Source organism: Triturus cristatus, chromosome 5_2, assembly GCF_964204655.1.
Source record: "Triturus cristatus chromosome 5_2, aTriCri1.1, whole genome shotgun sequence".
NCBI lineage: Eukaryota > Metazoa > Chordata > Amphibia > Caudata > Salamandridae > Triturus > Triturus cristatus.
The window spans coordinates 103,492,058-103,513,189 of NC_140588.1; positions in this window are offsets into that span (position 1 = coordinate 103,492,058).

Genomic DNA, 21,132 nt, shown 5'->3' on the forward strand with positions numbered 1-21,132 from the left:
GCAGCTGCAGGGCAGGTCTTCTTTCTTCTTGCTCTTCTTTGTAGTTTTGAATCTGTAATCTGGGGAAGGAAGGTTCAGGGTGCCCCTAAATACTAGATTTAGGGGCGTTACAGGTAGGTGAAGGGCAGGGACCAATGGGTCCCTGTCCTGGGGTGGGTACAACCCCTATCCTGCCTCTCTCCTGTGGGAGTGGGGCAGTAGCCTAGTCCAGATAGGGTAGGGCTCCCCATCTTCAAGATGGCGAGAGCCCGGAGATGTGCTTCACCTCGCCTCCCCCACCTGAGGGGTGGGGTTGGCAGGCTGGCACATCCCCTGTCCTTATTTGGGGTTCCCGGCCAAAGCTTCCCGCCAGAGTGGGGGGTTGCAGTGGCCTGGGGAAGCTCACAGAGGTGGCATGCCTTTGAAGCTTCCCCCTGCCCATCCTGGGGGAGGAGATTTAGCACCTCGCCCAGGATGTGCATTGTTGCAGGTCCAGGAGAGCAGGGGCTCTCCTACCCAGGGGTCCAGCAACATGTCTGCTGGGTGGCAGCCTAGGCAGCCTCAGAGCAGACGTGGATTGTAGGTTAGGTTTAAGGGGGCACATCTAAGATGCCCTCTGGGGTGCTTGGTACATTAAATCCCACATTGGCATCAGTGTGGGTTTAATGTGCTGAGAAGTTTGATACCAAACTTCTCAGTCTTTAGTGTTGCCATTATGGTGCTGTGGAGCTCGTGTTTGACGAGCTCTCAGCACCATGTACTCTTAAATGGCAGCACTGCACTTACAGTGCTCCGGAATGGACCTGGGCACTGTAGGGGCACAGGGCTCCTGCTCCTGTGCCCACACCATTGGCATAAGGCACCCAGCTAGAGGGGTGGCTGATGTATGCCATGGCAGTGTAGGTGATGGGCATGGCACACAGGGATGTGTGTCATGTCGACTTTGTTTTTGTCCTGCACCCAAACACTCAGCCTGCAAAGGCAGTGTGTGTGTGTAAGGGTACAGGGCCTCTAAGGGTGGCACAAGGAGTGCTGCAGCCCTTAGAGGCCTTCCCTGGTCACAAGGCCCTGGGTACCTAGGGTACCATTTACCAGGGGCTGACATGTGGCCAGGGTTTGCCAATTTGGGTTTGGTTTGTTTCAGAGAAGGAAAATAGGCCCTGGGCACCTGATTGGCAGGAGTCCAAGGCACACTCAGTCAAAGTACATTCAGCAATTCAGCAAAAAGTGGGGGCATACCATGCAAGAAAGATGGCACTTTCTCACAACCGCGAGGAGACGTCGGAAGTCGCGTATGGCAGCGGCCCGGGAAGAGGGCGCTGCCAATGATTCCAGTTGTTTGCGGTCGCCAGCCGACACCAGAGGACTACATACTCAGGCGGTAAGAGTGCTGTAAAGGCACGTTTCAGGTACCGCTTTGTCTAGAGGTCTCGAAGCCACGAGAGGCGGGGCTCCGCTTCCGTGTTCGACGCTCATACTCTGTTGGAAGAGCCCAGGGCAGGGCTCGTACAGAGGGTACATTTACTCCCTTCTGGAGATTTTGGCCACAGGTTGTTGTGTGTGGGGGGAAATAGACCAGACAACATTGTTTATGGGCCTTTGATGAACTTTTGTGTTACAACCAAACGTCTTGTCTATTCGCAGCAAGCAGGCAGCTTCGACAGTGCCCGGACAAACAAATCCTTAACAGTACCTCATTGCCAGAGTCGTGGGGCAGGACGCCTGACTGGTGAACCCCTTCCCTGACTCTCGGGCAGATACATTGGCATCACGGGGGTTGTAGAGGAACCAAGCGATTAGAAGTGCATGTTCTTGAGTCACAGGGCATTGAGGAGTATCAATGTTCGGGGCTACTTACGTAACATATAGACTGTGATCACACTGCCACCCTTCAGGATATTCAGCGAAATTGGTTGTCCTGTGTTTGTTCCTTTTCTTTCCTTATCCAGAAGAGAGAGAAAGCCTAGGGCGAAGTCCGCTGTATTCGCCTAAAGCCATACCTGCATGTTTCTGTGGTACGTGTTATATGAGTTCTGTGAGGTGGACGATCCATTGGGGGGTTGGGGAACAGGGTGTCACTCAACGTATTTGTTCTTCTTTGTCCTCCTTAGTGCCAGGCAGATGAATACACATACGCCCTACTCTCTTCTGGTGTTCATGGCTCTGGTTATTTTCCTTTACAGGTAGGGGGAGGCACACTGTTCTAGAGTTACGTCACAACGCCTCTGTTTTGAATCAAGGCTGGGAGGTTGTGAAACGCCTACTGATATTGTTTTTTGTTCCTGTGTCATTTCCAGGTCTCCCTCCCTGCTGTACCTACTCTTTCCTTCTCCCGCTTGATAACTCCAACAGTCTGAGAGTATTACATTCCGGACTTGGTGTTATCGGGAGGTGGGCCCCCATAGAGCATCAACACCACTCCGAGGATCTGGGAAGGAGGTGCCTGACAGTAATCAACTAGGCAACGCCAGCTCAGTTAGTCTACCTTGTTGTTTAAAAATCCTGACGACCCAGTCAGTTCTAGAGACGTAGAGCATCCTGACACAGGACACACCTGCCCCTGCTTGCTGCAGTACCACATGGTAATTGTGTTGTCTGGGAGGATCATTCTTCCAGATGGCTTTTATTGCCAAGCGAATCAACCGCAACTCCAACCCACTGATCGAGAGGTAGTTCTCTGCCAAAGACAGGAGCACTCAAGTCTTCATTTCTCCCAGATGAGAATCTCAACCAAGTAATGATACATCTGTGATGCCCATTATTTCTGGGTGGGGTAGAGAGAGGGGATGTCCCCAGCCCAACTGTGGGTCAGCTGCCAAAACTGCAGGACTGTTGCAGTCTCCTTCGACAACTGGATTGGAATCCGACAGGTTTTCCTGGTCTTAAGCCCACAGACTTCATATCCCGCTGCCCGAGCCTGCAGGTGCCATCCGGTGTGGTCCACTAGCTGGATCCATGAGGCCAATATATCTCAGAGTCACTCTCACTGAAACCAAGGGCATAGCCTGAAAGTCCTGGATTTGCAGAGGTGGAGGGGAGGCTCAGAAGAGCACAGTATCCAGGATGGCTCTGATGAAAGGGAGCCTCTGCGAAGGAGTCAGTTGTGACTTCGGACATTGATAAAGAATCCTAAGGATGTTAATAGATTGTCCATCATCTGTAGGTGGTCCACGACTGATTGAGGCAAGCCTGCCTTCAGTAACCAGTCTTAGAGGTATGGGAAGACAGATATTCTTAACCTCTGAAGATGTTCAGCAACCACCATCATCACTTTGGTGAACACCTGAGGGGCACTGCTGAGGTCAAAGGGATCACTGGGAACTGAAAGTGCTAATGATCAACCTGAAACCACAGGTAATACCTATAAGACTGCAGGAAGGGGTGGTGAAAATTGGTGCCCTGCCAATCCACACCACCATTCAGTCACCTGGATCCAGGACAGACAGAACCTGGGCTCAGGTGAGCATTTTGAATTTGCTATTTTTGATGAAAAAGGTCAGAGGGTGAAGATTTAAAATAGGTCAAAGTCCTCCATCCTTTTTTGGCATTAGACATTAACACTAATAGTAATTAGTCCCTATTTCTGATGGAGGCACCCTCTCTATGGCTCCCTTGTCCAAGAAAAGCTGTACTTTCTTCGATAAGATGGAGACGTAGTCCTCCACAAGGTGTTGTGGCATAGGTGCATGTGTGGAGGGGTAGAAAGGAAAGCAGGGTGCATCCATCCTGGACAATTTGAATCACTCATCTGTCCGATGTGATGCTTTGCCACCAATGGAGTTAATAAATTATCCTGCCTCCAACCAAGTGAAAAATGTGCTGCTGAGGGCAACTAAATTGGCTTTGGAACAACAGCAGCAGAGTGCCAGAGGACTGGGTAGTGCATTGCCCCTGAGGATGTCTGACGCTGTTTGCTGGATAGTCGACCTCTACCTGGAAGGACTGGTAGGTCTGCTGTTTTGGAGGCATGTTGTTGGCATTACCTTTGGTGGATGCCCCTTCTGAAGCTTGGAAAAGGGCAATACTATAGGGGAAACTGCCACACAGGTGCTAAAGAACCAACGGAGTGTGTTGTAGCTTTGCTTTTTTTAAAGAACTCCACGGCCAAGTCTGCATTGTTCCGAAAGAGACGGGTGCCATCAAATAGCATATCCATCAGTGATGCTTGGACATCACGTGAGAAGCCCCTAAATCATAACCATGTGTGACACCGAACCACCGCGCAGGTACCAACTACCCTTCCCAAGCAGTCAGTAATGTCCAGGCTTGACCTGATAACATACTATGCCGTGTCAGGGCCATCTTGTATTACCTGTGCCAAATAGGCCTGGAGGTCATTAGGGACTGCAGGCAAGATCTCTCCCACCATGTCCCACACGCATGCAAGAAACATCCTAGGAGGTAACACAAGTTAATGGATCTGAGGGCAATGCTGGCAGAGGAGAATATCCTTTTCTCAAAGGACTCCATGCTTTTAGATTCTATGTCTGGAGGTGTGGCTGGGAAAGAGTTAGGGTTCAATCTGCTATTAGTTGCCTGTACAAGACTCCGGTGTAGGATGCTGGAAGAGAACAAATGGATGCTACAGAGCCGGTCTATGTCGTCTCTCAATTTGTCTCTTGACAGGGAGGAAAGATCCTGGTTTATCCAAGTACCTATCAAGGTGTCTGGGAGAGTCTTGTTAAAAGGGAGGAGCAGTTTTGAAGAAGTCTGTCATGGTTGGAGAGCTTCCATAAGAACGTTTGTTTTTACCTCCATCAAGGGAAGATGGAGGTCACAGACTTCAGTAGCTCTCCTTATAATCATGGCAAAGGTTTCCAATTCTTCTGTGGAAGGTCCAGGTGGAGACTTGGGAACAGTGTGAGGAGAGGTGTCAAGACCACTACTATCTTAAAGATACAAAAATAAATTATCTGCATCCTAGAGCTGAGACTCATGATCACCATCATTGTCAGCATGGTGTTCATGTTTTGAGAGGTGTTGTGGCAAAGTAAGCATGCCTTCTGAGTCTAAATGAGTCTGGGGTTGAGGTCCAGGTGGGCTTGTCCTCTGCCAAGGACAAGGTCAGTCCGGTTCTGAGTCCGATGGGACAATTGGGTCTTCGTCTGGAATAGGCGACCTCGGTGCTGGGCGCCTCCTATGGGGAACTGGCGATGGTCTCGGTGCTGGGTGGGGAGTCAAAGCAGGCACGGGCTGCAGAGTTGTTTTGGATCGCGAACAAAGTTGAGAGGTACATTCGGCGTCAGTAATGGATATGCCAGTGGTAGTCTGACTGGAGGCTCCTCAGATCCTTGAGGCCCAGCAGTGCTCCAGAGGGAGCCATAAGGGTATCAAAGACAGCTGATGTGTCCTCTTTGAAGGATTGGATTTGTTCAGGCATCGCTAATGGCTCTGTGAATATTCGGCTGGACAAGCTGTGGTATCAGGTCCACCGCAGGGGATCGAGAATATGGGGCACCTTGATGTCCACATGTCTTTTTTTCAAGAAAGTGGAGGGAAGAAGGAGAGTCGCACTTCAATTTCTTATGTTTCTTTCTCAACTTTAAGTTATTTGATCTCTTTAAGTGAAACAGAGATCTTTATCGAGAATGGCCTAGAGAGTGAGAAAGCGTCAGCATCTGAAACTTAGACCGAAACCAGGCCTTGCGTGCTTTACGATAGTGCTTGGTGACAGAGTTTGGCCTTGTGGTCTTGATTGGTCTTTAGTTTGGGCACACTCATCACAAAATTTCAAGTCATGCAAGAAGCCCAGACACCAAAGACATATTTGATTTTAACAGGTTTTATTCCATCAAATGACAGCCTCATTTATCCCGGGCGGACTACAGACGCAGGATAACTTCAACCCAAGCTCCAGCATTGAATGCGTAAGAACCAAGCAAGCACTTCACCCCTTCTACAATGAATGGGGGGGGGCGCTTTTTGCCAATTAAATTGGAGGACTCCCCAACCCCAGCAATGATTAGCGGGTGTGTGAAAGAGACACCACACCTGCACTTAGGTTGCCCCCCACCGTCCTGAGGAAGACCCGCAGGCCGAGGCCAGAACTCCCCTTGAGCCCAAAGATGGGTCAAAACGTCGACACCCACATTAACCCTACTTGGATCACGAGTCCCTGACTGTTACGTGCTACACAAGAATTGTATTGTGTATTTCAGTATTGAATATAAATTGGTTTTGTATGATAAAAATGTGGCCATCATATTTACTGTAACAGTATATTCCTTACTGCTTTTGACATAATTAGAAAGAAAAAGGAAGAGGTTGCTCCAAGGGTACGTGCAAGAAGACGGAGTGCTCTGGTGTGGGGATGGTGAATAAAAATCAGACAGTGCGGTATAGAGAAATGGTTTGAGTTAGTTCATTCTTTTTGACTGATCACAACTTCTCAGTCTGTACCTGGCCACATTTTTATCATACAAAACTAATTTATATTCAATACTGAAATACACAATACAATTCTTGTGTAGCACGTCTAACAGTCAGGGACTCGTGATCCAGGTAGGGTTAATGTGCTCGTCGAAGTTTCGACCCGTCTTGGGGTTCAAGGGGAGTTCTGGCCTCGGCCTGTGGGTCTTCCTCAGGACGGTGGGGGGCAACCTGGGTGCAGGTGAGGTGTCTCTTTCATACAACCGCTAATCTTTGCTGGGGTTGGGGAGACCTCCAATTTAATTGGCAAAAGGCGCGCCCGCATCCATTGTAGAAGGGGTGAAGTGCTCGATTGGTTCCTATGTATTCAATGATGGAGCTTGGGTTGAAGTTATCCTGCGTCCGTAGTCCACCCGGGATGAATGAGGATGTCATTTGATGGAATAAAACCTGGTGAAATCAAATATTCCTTGGTTGTTGCAATTTGATAGCTTGTTTGTATTAATTACTATGAGCCAATAGTTTAAAGGCTCAGAAATAATTTGCTAAATAACTATTGTAGGCTGTGATTTGTTTCATCCACTGAATAAATTCTAGGACCATTGTCTTTCGTACCATATATAACCCAGGTCCATGACAACTGGGTCACCCAATTTTTATAATGGACGTTCAATACCAGCCCTCCTATACACAGACGATGCGGTGCTGATGTCCCGTACACAAGTAGGGCTTCAGAGGGTGCTCGATAGTTTCTCTCATTTAATGAAAGACCTTAGTTTAAGAGTAAACTCCTCTCTAAGACCTTCATTATGTGCTGCAGCTATGGTGTTAAGAAATCCAAAGATATGTTTGTGACAGGACAGAAGATTGGGGTAACCAAAAGGTTCTCATATTTGGGAATCCTCTTTGCTCTTAACGACACTTTGGCACAAGTAGTTGCAGCGAAAAAATTGGTAACATCTGCCCTCACTAACTTTGCAAGGAAATTGGGAAAAAGACCACCTGAGGAGTTCATTAAAATGTATAAGGCAAAGTGTGTTTCATCAGTAGTGTATGGTGCAGGGGTCTGGGGGTTCGCTGCCTATCCAACACATAGAAAATTCCTTTTTAAGATATATTTTATTTGTTCCAAATCGTACCTCATCATGTATATGCCATGCGGAGTTGGGACTTCCCTTCATCTCTGACTTAAGAAAGCTCGAGACTGTGCTTTTATGGCACAGGCTCTGGACCAAAGAAGAGGCAAAACTAAACAGAGATATTTTATCTGATACCTTGAAACTGGAAGGGGTCTTAAAGAGTCCATGGATAAAATACGTCCGCAATTTCTCAAAAGATCTTGGCCGCATAGACTGTTTTAATAATCCTAGAACTATTCAGACAATAACAAGGAAAGAACTAAGAAAAGAGGGCCTTTTGCTGTTGGACACTATTAGAATGTCATCTGAGATATTGAAACCCACAGTCCTGTATAACCAGCTGATTTTAACTACTTTTAACATTCAACCCTATTTAACTTTTTTACCAGGAGTTTACAATAGGTTTTTATTAACTAGATTTAGGTTGGGGGTATTTCATAGACTAGCCACTTTACCTATAATGAATGACTGGTCTCAAAACCTTCAACTTTGCCCTTGTGATGAGAACTCCAACCAATCTACGATTCATGTGGTTTTCTTTTGTAGATTTTACATCCATGCAAGGAGAATGTACTTAGTACCAAAATTGTTTGGGCTCCGTCAATGTCGACCTGCTCTTCTTGCACTACAATATCTAGATCAGGGGTACTCATAGTACGGCCCGCGGGCCGCCAGCGGCCCGGCAAGCCTTCCTTGGCGGCCCGCGGACCTTGCCGACATCATATGCCTTTGTATATCGCCGGTTGCGAGCTATGGGGCCGGGCGATTCTTTTAAAAACCATTCACTTGGTAATGAGGATTTGTTGTACTTCACCTCTTCTTAGCGCCCCTGCATCTCCACTCTGATTGAGTGGAGATGCAGGGGCACTAAGAAGAGGTGAAATACAACAAAGCCTCATTACCAAGTGAATGGTCTTTAAAAGACCCGTGAAGTACTTGGGTGAGGCGGCTGTGCCCCGCCCCGCCTCCCCTCTCATCGCGCCGGTCTCTTGCGCACCTTGGCGGCGAACTACGGACGGGAGCAAGGCAGACTCGGTAACACGTTCACAGGCTGCTCCAGATGACCGCGCTTTTAAAAGCAAAGTGAACTAAGTGCAATTAGGAGAATTAGACACAGCAACTGAACTTACTTCTTTGGGGCAACAATCGGGCCCCACTGCCGCCCGCACTTGTGGACTCCTGTGGCAACCAATGCCACAACACATTCTGGCTCACACCCTGAATGGTGACAGTGCGCGGAGCTGAAGGCAACCACTCCTGCGGCCGCCGGGCCCGTGGTTCACGTCAACCCTAAACGGAACTAATTAAAAATACCGCCACTGTGCGAGCGGCTCTTCTAAGGTTGGCAGCAGGATTTACTTTCACAAGTATGCCCCTGGAAAGATGATAGATCGGGATCATCACGCTTAAAAGGAGTTCACACTTTTGCTTCATACCCTTCATCATTAGTCGGTTGTTTCAACTTGCTTCGCACTCCAGGATGAGAGCTAACCCATGTGTAGGCAACATAACCTAGTGTTAAGTAACTTACAGAACAAGGGCCTCTAATAGCACACATTAACTAAATGCAAACGTAATAAAATGCCACCCGTTCGCGCCGCAGCCCATTTGTTTGCACTGTGAATGCTGGGAACCGAAGTAGCCATTGGGCAGCCCATGGGAGAGGGAGGTAGGGAGACAGAGAGAGAGGGAGACACAGAGTGAGTGAGACAGAGAGGGAGGGAGACAGAGAGGAAGGGAGACAAACAGAGTGATGGAGACAGAGGGAGAGAGAGAGCTAGAGAGAGGGAAGGAGACGGAGAGAGAGAGAGGGAGAGTGATAGAGAGAAGGAGAGAGCGAGAGAGAGGGAGGGAGACAGAGGGAGGGAGGGAGACAGAGAGAGGGAGGGAGACAGAGCGATAATAGATAGATAGATAGATAGATAGATAGATAGATAGATAGATAGATAGATAGATAGATAGATAGATAGATAGATAGATAGATAGATATGTGTGAATGCCTGGTATGGTGGCTCAGTGGACAAAGGTGTCCGCTGCAGGGGCCTGTGTTCAACCTCATGGTCATAGTTTTTTTTCTCGGTCTAGCCCCGCCCCCTCCCCCACTGGCCCCGCCCCCACCGGTGCGGCCCTCAGCCAGAAACCACACTGTAAATTTGGCCCCCGAGAAAAAGTTTGTGAGTACCCCTGATCTAGATAATGAGCACAGCCTTTTTAGGATAGTAATCTTTCTGAAGGAAGTTCTGAGTCAAAGGAAACGTATGCTTATTTAATTGATTTTAATAGGACGAGGGTGTCAATTTAATACTGTTTTAACTTTGTAATGTATTGTAGATTATGTGTATATTTGTAGGATACTTTTTTTAACTTATGAACTGTTTGATATGTTTTCATGCTTTTATGTGCTTTTATGATTGTCTGATATAGCAATCGAATAAAGCTTTCTTTGATTTGATTTGACTGATCAGTTTTGGGCTTCGTATCTTCCGTGTGACCCCAAGTTATTACCCAATTTTTAGCTTGATATAGATCAATTGTGTAGCTCTGTGGTACCCGTGTTTCTTCCCCATCTCGTGCCCCGTTCATCAACACTCTACGATTCGATGTGCTTAAGTTTATTCTATGAGTTATACAATATCTAGACCACATTTTGTCATTTGTCTCTGTTTTTAGGTTTATCTTTTTTTTTATTTTCCCTTTTTAATCATTATTTTAGGGTCTTACTTTCTAACAACCACAAAAAAAAATCAGAGGGGAACTTATTTTGTCGAGTAATATACATTTTTTCCCTGAATAATAATGCATCTCTTGCTCAAACAGTCACGAAACAGACTAATCACCACTGTACATACAAGTTCAGTATTTTTATTTCAAACCTTGGAAAATCTGTAAGAAAAATATGATAAATAAAACACATAGAGAAAATGTTTCTTTTTGCACGACAAAAGTAAAAGTTTTCACATCAGTAGAATGAAAAATTTCCTAGCTTCGTAACAGAAAGTTTTAATTGTATTACGGACTAGGAGGCGAGGATTATGCTTACTTCCTTCGCTTTTATTACATGACTTCAAACAGCAGCTATTTTAATATCAAAACAAAATAAACTACTGTTCCCATAAAACACTAGGAATCCCAATATTGTGAGCAGTCAATCATATGTTAACAGTCCCCATAAAGCCCTTTGTCTCTGTTGATACTTCCTCTTTCTTTGTACAAATCACACCACTGTTCATGTGTCCTGTTTGGAACCATCAGCCACTACGAAGAGATAAAACCTGAAAATAATTGTTTTCAGAGAAGAAATCATCATCAAGAATAAATCTGATCGTTAGCATTGTGACTTCAGAAGAAAAATGTACCATTAAACAAAAACCAGGATTAAGCATAAACGCTGCAATAAGCACTGAGTCTGGCTTACTTACCAACAACAGGGAAAGGAACACAGCTGATACTGTTCGCAGGGTGGGATAATCCTCACCTCTGAGTCCTCAACAGAACTGAAACTTTCAGTTACGAACACTAGGACATTTTTAATTCTATGTCAGGACCATAGGCAAGGAAAATGCTTCTTTAAAACTTCTCTCTACCAATTCTGCCACATCAGACACCGGCTTAAAGGTGGAGTCGGAGGACCAATTTGTTGCATTCATAATGTCCTCCATATTGGTGCTTCAAACACTTTGGAGTCTATACCAGCTTCTTGCATGACCCAATGGACCCAATGGGCTATTGTGAACTAAGAAACCACTTTATGCGATTTGAATAATGTGATAAGCAGTTGCAGCTTGCCTGACGGATGAATATCTTCAGTCATCTCCTCATAAGGTTTGAGGCACTGTACCACACACAGCTTGGGGAAATCAAGTAAGGCTGGATAGGTGATTATTCTAGTATTAGACTTAGTCCATCTACTGACTGTAAAGGAGACCCCGACCAGGGAAAACACCTACCTGTAAGATTAAGAGCTCCCAAGTCTGCAGGACACCAGACATAGAAGCATCGCCAATTTGGCCAAAAGTTCTTTCTGTGATAGAAATCTGTTAGGTTGCAAAGACAGAAATAGGTTAAGAACCTGGTTAACTTCCCAAAGGACCAAATGGCGAGGTTTCTGGGAGAAGCGAGAGGTGAATCCCCTACAACACACTGCAGGCAAAAGGATGTTCACCTACAGAGAAACCGTCAATTGAGGCGTGACCCGGAGAAATAGACTGGAATGCAATAACTGAGCAGTAGTCAAGCCCATCCAAAGCTAGGCTGGACAAGAAATTGAGCGCCTGTACTAAATCGGCACCCACAGGATCCACACCCCGTCGCAGACACCAACGCATCCATTGTGTCCAGGCCAACCTGTAGTGTTTGCCTGCACTGTCAGCCCAAGCCTTAGACAGGAGGATCTCAGCTTGTTTAGAAAGCCCTGGGATCGTCCAGTGTCCACTGTAATCCACCATACCATCAGGTGGAATGAACTCTCGGTCACCATCCAGTGCGGAACACGGTTTGGATTCAGAAAATGATTCTGGGAGAGGAGGAGTTAGTTTGAAGAATGGCAAGAATGTTCAATCAGACCAGGAAACCAAACTTGAGATCTCCAAATGGGAGTTATCGAGATCACCTCCGCCTGTTATCTCCTTACCTAGGTCGACATCCTCGTGATCAATAAAAACAGGGGAAACGCCTAGAGAAATGCATTTGTTGCCACAACAGCTGAAAAACTGGACTACCTGGTGATCAAGAAGGAAGGCTAACAGATCTATGAAGAACAAGCCCCACCTGTCCGAGATCATGGAGAAAACCTGAGGGTCCAGTTTTCACAGGCTCGAGTCCTGGAGGTGGTGAGAATGCCAATCTGCCACCTGGTTTGCTTGGCCAAGAAGAAACTCTGCTGTGACCGATATGTGATGTTACAAGCAGAACCACCAAAAGTTCTTCGCCAGATCTGAACGAGTTTGGGATTTTGTCACTCCTGGGTTGATGTAGTGCACTGTTGACACACTGTTCATCTCGAGGAGGACACAGGATTGGATCCTGTCTTTGGTCCAGTATTAAACTGCGAAGGAGCTTGCGAGGAGCTCCAAACAGTTGATATATAACCTCCGCTCTTGTCGTGACCAACTTTCTCCTGGGGAGAATTCCCCACACCTGACATGCTAGTGTTGGGCTCTATGACGAGGTCTGGGGTGGTATAAAATTCCATGTGGGAAAGCCACCAGTCTACTTCCTCCTTGGACTCTTCTCACAATAGTACCTATTGAAAGTAAGTTAGGCCCTTCTTGAAATGTAGCGCCCGATAATCTAGAAGGCCCAGGAAGATTGCTTGGCTAGAGGACAACAGTAAGCCCACTACACAAGCAATATGCCAGAGGGACATGTGCTGTCTGGAAAGCGTTTGCCGCGATTTTTGTCGGATCTTCGCCACCTTACAGGATGGAAGGCTCAAGGAGACCATGGTAGCAGTGGTGGCTCCCCCATAGGGGCGTGGGAGCGTCGCCCCACTGCTTTCTCGCAGTGCGAGAAGCAGAAACATAGAATGGTAAAATTACCATTTTATGTTCCTGCTTCTCGCACTGCGAGAAAGCAGAAGTGCCTGGTTGTGGGCGGGTGGGTGGGTGGTCCTGTTCGAGGGCAGGGGGGAGTGGCTTGCCCACTGTTGTGGGTACTGACTGTTTGGTTGGCCCCAGGGCTGACCAACCCAGTCATGCGCACTGTACCTTTTTCTCTATGTAGGCTGCTGAATGCAGCCAACATAGAGAAAATTGCCTGGCTGGGGCGCTCTCCGCTGCGCCTCACCAATCACAACGTTGCCATTGTAGCGTTGTGATTGGCTTAGGGCCAGGCAAGGAGGCTGCCTGCTGGCTGCTTCCTGTTCCTGCAGGAAAGAAGCGGGAACACGCGGAGCCGCCTACACCATCACACCAGCCTGGATCGAAGACGGCACCGGCGGTAAGGTAGGTTTTATTTTTATTTTTTCTCCCACCCGCGAACACCTGCGCCCCCCCACCCCTCCCTTCCTCCCATGAGCATGGTCGAGGCCCCTGGTTTGGACAGACAAGCAGTTGGCAAAATGGAGACTTTCATGAAGGAAAAAGGCACCGCTTTGAAATGTGTCAACGCCATGCTGGCGCACTGCCAGACGCCTATCTCAGAGGAGCAGGTCTGGGCCCAGTGCTACGAGTGCTGCTGCAGGATGGAGCTTCTAGGCAGGGGTTCTTCCAAGCGCTCGTCCCGCGGGTCCCCACCACAGGAAACCCTGGTCATAAACCGGGACGGCTCTGTGTCCTTTACCAGCGGCCACATAACTGGTAAGAAAATCTTTAGGCGCAATGTTCTCTTTATAGCGCTAGTCTCTATTACAACGAAAGGGAACTGGACAAATTATAATAGTTTATTATTTTTAAATTGGCTTGATATTAACGAGCAAGGCCCACAGCTTTCTCACACTGCTCCCCTTTCTTTATGGCACAGTGGCTGCATTGATCCATTTCCACCTACCCTTTGATAGCTATGAAGTGGACTTTGATTTATCCAGTTGGTGCATTCTGGGAGTTGCAGTCTAGTTGTTTCAGTTGGATTACCCCGATGATTTATCAAAAGAAGATTAAAGGTCTAACTGAATGGTGTTTGGTGTAAAGACCGGTATGGTAATCTTCAGGCGTGTTCAGTAAAACAAGTAATTGGACTCCTATTGAAAAACACACTGCATTCTAGCAAAAGCAGCGTTTGTAAAAGTCATTTGCTCTGTTCGTTTTTGGCCATGATAGTTGAGACTAGGCATTTTGAACTCTCAGGTGTGGGATTCCATGAAGGAACATCTTAGGGCTGTGTATACCCTCTTCCTTTAAATATTTGTGCATCTTCCTGAATGTTCTGCGTTCTGAAGGAAGGTCCAAGAGAAGAGTGCAGGGTTTGGGCATATAAATCAATTCATATCGTCACGCTAGTCACGCAGTGTGAATTTTGCAAACAAGCAACCATATTGATACCAATTTTTGAGGGGATACATGCTGGGCATGCCAACATAAATTTTCCGGTTATCAGAATAAGGTGACTAACAGTTTGGAGATATCTTAAGTTTTCTCAATGCAGATGCGTTTAGGTTACATCCACACTGTCACTTAAACCTCTTACTTTGAATTCTCGCACTTGTGGTACAACTTTGTACCCTACTGAAAGAGACCCCCTGGCATCCCTCAACATTTTGAACTGGTGCTGCACCGACGCTGGGACTGCACAACGTTCACAATTTTCAGTATTTTTCTGCATTTAAAAATAAATACAGACAGGAAACATGTTGTTTTCTGTCTGTATTTATCTGTACAAACTGAAAACTGGGGGTCTTAATCACAAGTCACCTCTGAAGGTTTGTTCTCCACCAGTTGTCTGCAAGGATCTCTCCCCAAAGCTACCTGCTTCTGTGTTCACTGGTTATGCACTTAATCAGAGATAACTCAGCAAAGCAAGGCTTTTCTGTTGTTTATAACTAATGTGGGCTAACTCCTGCTGTCCCTCACAATGGCCTAGCCAGTGGTGTGTCTTCTGCCCAGTGTAAGGAAGTAAACGAGTCTCCTAGCAACTGTTTGAACTGTGAACTACAGACATAATCAGGGTTCAGTGGGCCCTTCAGGCTTCTACGCCCTATGTTTACTTCTACAGGGAGTATTACTAATGAGCATGCATGCCAATGGTTTGGCTCTGTCTTTTCAAGGAAGTAAACCTGGCTCGGTCTCTGCTGCCTTGGTTGATAAGAAAATTGTTGGAAAATCCAACCCCGAAGGTTGTTCGGGCTCTCTCGCTACGCTCGCTGGCCAAAGTGCAGTATGACAATAATTTCACGCCCCACCACTTTCAAATGTCACCAGTTGCCACTGCATGGTGGAATCTATCACAAACGCCAGGAAGGTCGTTCACTGGGTGGGGGTCAATAAAAACTTCTTATTGATCACAAGTCCCAAACATTCTAAGGGGTTCAACGCTGTCTGAAGTTAAAAGGACAGCTTCCTGGGACACTGGGCCAGAAACAGAATGTTGTCCAAATAGACGAGGAGCCATATCCACTTAGTTTGCAGGTGTTGCACCACTGGCTTGAGAACCTACGTGAAGCACCAGGGGGCCGACGAGAGCCCAAACTGCAGGGTGGAGAACGCGAATATTTGGAGGCACTACACAAACTGGAGAAACCGAAGGTGGGGACGGAAGATAGGGATTGTCAAGTAAGTATACCTTAGATCCAGATGCACCATCCAATCAAATGGCTGTAAGACATCCCGTAGGAGATGAATGCCCTTCATTTGAAGTGGCGGTAAACCAGCAACGTGTTGAACTCCCTGTGGTCGAAAACCAGTTTCTGCCCACCACTGCTTTTGACGACCAAGAACAGGTTGCTAATAAAACCTTTGGAATGTGCCACTGATGGGAAAATGACCTCTTGTTTAAGAAGGCCTTGACTTCAGCGTAGATGAGTCTGGCAGTGTGCTTGGAGAAACTGATAGGTCGTAGGCAGGACTCCTGCTGAAGTGAACCATAGAGCTCGATCTGAAAACCCCAGACCATTTGTAGGACCCATGTGTCTGCTGTGATAGAGACCCAGGCCTGGAAAAAATTAGCCAGCCAACCCCCTACTCATTGTCGGTAAGAAGGGAGAACACTCACAGTTAGTGAAGGTACGGTAGAGTTGTCCCTTGAAGCCCCTTCTGCCACCGAACCGCTAGCCTCTGGTGGGGTAGAAGTGACGTGAAGCGAGTGTTGTACTGCCATTGGCCACGCTTTGCGCCATGTCCCCAGGTGGGGTCTTAGGAGGAGAAATGGCCTGTCGAGCAGCCCCTGCCATGACCGGCCTCTTGGAAAACCCGCAGGTTGAAGATCCGCTTAATGAAAGATTCAGCTTTGTCCCAGGATGTGAATGTCACCACAATCTTCCCCAACTCCTTAATGAAGGGGTTGCCAAACAGACCATCCTGGGCCCCCGCTTCTGAGGAGGCAAGATCTCCCAACTTCACGTCTACCTTCATCAGTAGGGAGTGGTGGTGCTCTGTGGAGAGCGCACAGTTAGCATTACCTAAGAAGATAACTGCACACTGAGCCCACCCAAAGAAGACATCAGGAGGGATTAGGGACCCTGATGTCTTGGCTTCCTCCGCCATGTCTAAGATCTAGTAAATGGGGCCTACAGCATCTAGAATCTGGTATTGGCAAGAGCATCAATATCTATTGATACCCTTCTTGGGGTCTTTAATAAACTTCGCCAGGAAGGTGGTCATCCTGGGATCATGTAGGGGATTAGGGCAACCTTCCCCTCCAAGGATTCTACCAGGAGACGGGTGCAGCCTTCCTTTTCCAGGGGCTTATGCAAGCACCCTGCCGCATATTTCACAAGCTTATTCCCCGGGGCCCAGTCAGAGGACCTAGGATGTATGATGTAATTTAGGTCTAACATATCTTACACAGTATCCCTGGAGGAATGTTCAGGGGGGACAGAATTAGGCGCTAGGCACCAGGGCCTGGAGGGACTGCCCTCATCATCAAAATACGCATGGCAGCCATTCGCCTCCGGCTTATCCATGGAGTCTGCTTGTGAAAGCCCTGGAAAACCATCAGAAGGCTCAGGGGGCCTATCTGGGGGTTGCAGCTTGGGCCAGGAAGGTCCTCTTTAAGGGTGCAAAAGCATCATGATCTACCCCTGTGTCTTGATTCCTTTTTTGGGGTGGGGGGTCTGGCTCCTGGGAACCCATTAAGGGCTGGGGACTCCGAGGGCTCCATAGCTGCTAGGTCCGATCTGGGGACCTTGGTGAATTCCTGCACAATCCGCCTTGAGAGGAATTGTTTGAGAAGGGCCATAGCCCCAGAGACTGCCCGGTAAATAGAGGTATTCACAGTCTCATAAAATCCTCATCCCATTGGAGGGAGGGCAGGGCGTCCTCCCCTGTGTATGTGCTATGAGACATCTGCATGATGTTTTCCCCTAAAGCAGAACAAGCAGGTGCAGCGCTGCTAACTTTGGTACTGGGGGTTCCAGTGAACATGGGTGGGCCAAGGGCCTCACAATTTAAAAGTTTCTTAGCCCCGAAGACACTCTTCCCCCAATGAATGTTAGCAGGGGAATGCCTGGGAACAGTGTCCCTGCAGAGGGCTGAATGGCCATGTAAAATGCATACAGACCCCGCAGGGCATCTTAACAACGATCAGTACCGACCTCAGAAGGCATCAATAGAAGAAGGGGATAATTAATACAGATTACAATGCGGAGGGTAAGTCACTAGGCAGGACAAGGCTCAGCAAGCTTCTGCGGCGCATGTCTCAAAATCCGCTTTAGTGAAGTTGGAAGGAATCACGTCGCAGAGCAACAGATCCCCGCTAATCACAGCGCCATCTAGCAGATGGAGGACCGGATCATGTTGTCTGCAAATTTGAGGGGAAAAGAGCAGTTGTGTAAGGACCGTTCTAGCGTTCCTGTGAAGCACAATGGGCACCCATTCCAAAAAATTTCAAGATTATTTCAATCATAAAACCAAAAGAGAGCATGAAACATGACTTATCTGAGGCTGCTGAGCAGCGAAGAAAGAGGGAGCTTCAACAGAGACAAAGGACATTACCTGGACTATTGACATATCATTGACTGTTCACAATTTTGTGGTTCCCTAGTGTTTCTGTGATTGTTAGTTTATTTTGTTTTGATACTAAAACGGCTACTATTTGTAGTCATGTAATAAAATGAAGGAAGTAAGCATAATCCTCGCTTCTGGTCCTGACATGGAATCCTAAATATATTTATGTGCAGAGAACCATAAGTTTAAAAAACCACAGCAACAACAGTAAATTAGCCTGGTAGATTACAGCACTACATTACAATTTCATCAGAGTGGTCAATAAAAACGAATATTTCTAAACAGTTCTGTGTGATGCAAAAAACTTTGATCAATACTGACAGGCACATACTGTGTTGATTCCCATAGGCTATCAGAGGGGAGGACCCGGCCAGCACCAAACCTAACGATCATTTATCTTTTATTCCCAACCAAGATCCAAAGATGATTTGTTTAGAGTTTTATAGATCTTGGAAGCACTGCTTCATTGAGCTTCCTAAAATCCATTACACTCAGATTAAATCAATCTTTATTACGAACAATAAAAACAGCAACATATCCCATAAACTGCGATGAGACTAATTAGTCAATGAGCAAGGAGGGGCCATTATTTTGGTTAGCCAAAGAGTAGCCATGTTTGACCCTTCGAGCGATACCACAACTTCTAGTCTATGTAAAGTAAAGCTTGTGCTTTGTTAACCAAAATCCTATCTACATTTTCAGTGGTAGACTTCGATGTATGAAGCACTGAGACAACAGGATGAGGGCGGACTTCGATGTATGAAGCACTGAGACAACAGGATGAGGGCCCCTTAGAGCCATTTTGGCCGCTAAACACACTGGGAGTTCTTGTTCCTCTGTGGAAAACCACTTATCCCTTCACTCAGCAATAAAAACTGACTGATACTTGTGGAAGGTGGCCAGCTTGATACTCTGCTGATTCTTTACAACTCTTAGCATTTTTTTAATCTAAATCTTGATTTCTTTCTATTCTACATGAACCTAGAGATAGCAGTATGTACATATTTACAAAAAGGAATTTGTTAATTGATTTATCATTGAGAAAATATAATTTTGAATGTCTCTACTCTGGTCAATGATATTAAGTAGCGGGCACCAAGATTGAACTACATCTTCTGTTTTGACCAATATTATCCTATTATTCATGATTTATTCATGACGTATATGTTTTAAACCATTCAAGAAGGTAAACCCAAATCTACCCTTCTTTCTGACATTTTAAACCAAAGGAATCTACAGCTCCCTTTGTGAAGTCAACATTTAGGGCTCTCATTCCAGATGTATTCTTGTTCTGAATGTAGCCAGGGACACAGGAGAACTCCTGTAAAATCAACAAAAATTTGGAGCTAGACGGATCGACATTTTAAGAAAGAAGGATTGAATAATCCACAAACACTGCTGGTCTAAACTCCTCCTTGCCAGCATGAATATCACAGATATTTAATCAACATAGTACAAGCATTAACAGAAACAAAATTAGTAACAAGGTATCCTTGACTCCTGCTGTGATGCAGATGAAATCTGCCCGAGCAGATTTCACCAACTCTGCCTCGTCTAAGGAGTTCCAGACAGTAACATTGTGAATACATTTTGTTGGCCTAAATGGGATTTTTGCATGGCGTCACCAAAGAAGATGACATACTGTCAAATGCTTTCCCCTCTTGAAGGAAGAACACTGTCAACATCATATCGAATTGTTTTGCTTTCTCAATGATGTAGCATAGTATGTTATTGTCCACTAGAAGGCTGTATACAGATCTCTTCAATGACGGACACATGAGTTTGTAAATATGTTTACCAAGCCAAATGGCTAGCACCTTAAAATACATCATACAATCTAAGTGCAAAAAATAAATTTGACTGTAGTTGACTACGAGTTCAGAGTCTTTCTATGGTTTTGGAAATACCATGATAGTGGCCTCCGAAGGTGTGCCTATTTCACATGATGAGAAGTGCCGAAAGTGATCCAAAGGACTTATACATCGAGGTCAAGAAACCATCCAGTTTACCAGGTGATATGCAAGGAATATTCCAATCAGTCTCCTCCAATAGAATTAAAGCCTCAATCCCTTTTTGTTTTTTTGGACATATCTATTCCATGCAAAAAGGCATCAATGTCAGAAGAATCAACCTTTTCATTGGCTTTTTAAGTTTTATATTATTTCAGTATCATTTTTTAAATAAATTATATATCATCTGCTTAATAGCCTAATATGCTTAGACCATTATTATGTGTACAAAGTATATACTGTTTTCTGTTTGCAACCCTCTTATACTTGAATTGTCTCTGACACAGGTTATGTATGAGGCCAATAATATTTTTGCTAAACTGAAGGTTTCCCTTAGTAGCTCACTGAATATTTGCAAGATGTTTCAAGGAGATCTTCTTTTTAAAACAAGATAAATGTAGATCATTATTGGTCTTTGGTGGCATGGTGAAGCTATGAAATGTCTACTGTTTTTTCTATGTGCCTCTGTAACACAGTATTAACCTCTTCGATGCCGATGACGGAACGGTTCCGTCATGCACGCCGGTTGGGCTGTGCTTATGACGGAACCGTTCCGTCATGGCCCCGCCCGCGCTCAGATCTTTCAGCACTGCGCGGGAATCCGCGCAGCGCTGAAGAGGTTAATCAAATTCTAAAATCAAAAATAAAGGCAGACCCTTTCAGAAAACAAGTCCCTCAACAGAAAGCGTGGGAGTCAGGCATTTGCTGTAACAGGGGGAGCAGTAGAAATCACTTCACTGTAGTAGCTCAGAATAATAATACCAGTCTTGCAGTTTGCTTTACAAGCCTACTTTGTTCATATGTACGACTTGCAATTTTTCTTTTCCTATTAGAAGTAATGGTTCAAAAATCCCTGTATGCAAAATGCTTTGGGCATAAAACCAGGACTGGATGAAGGTGTCACATAGTGCATGGGACCTAATACACAGGATAAGATGGGGGAGGAGAAACCCATGAGCACACTCTCCCAAACATATAATCGAAGCACAAAAAGTATACCCATGGGAACATATATGAATCTCTGAATGCCTCTCCATTTCC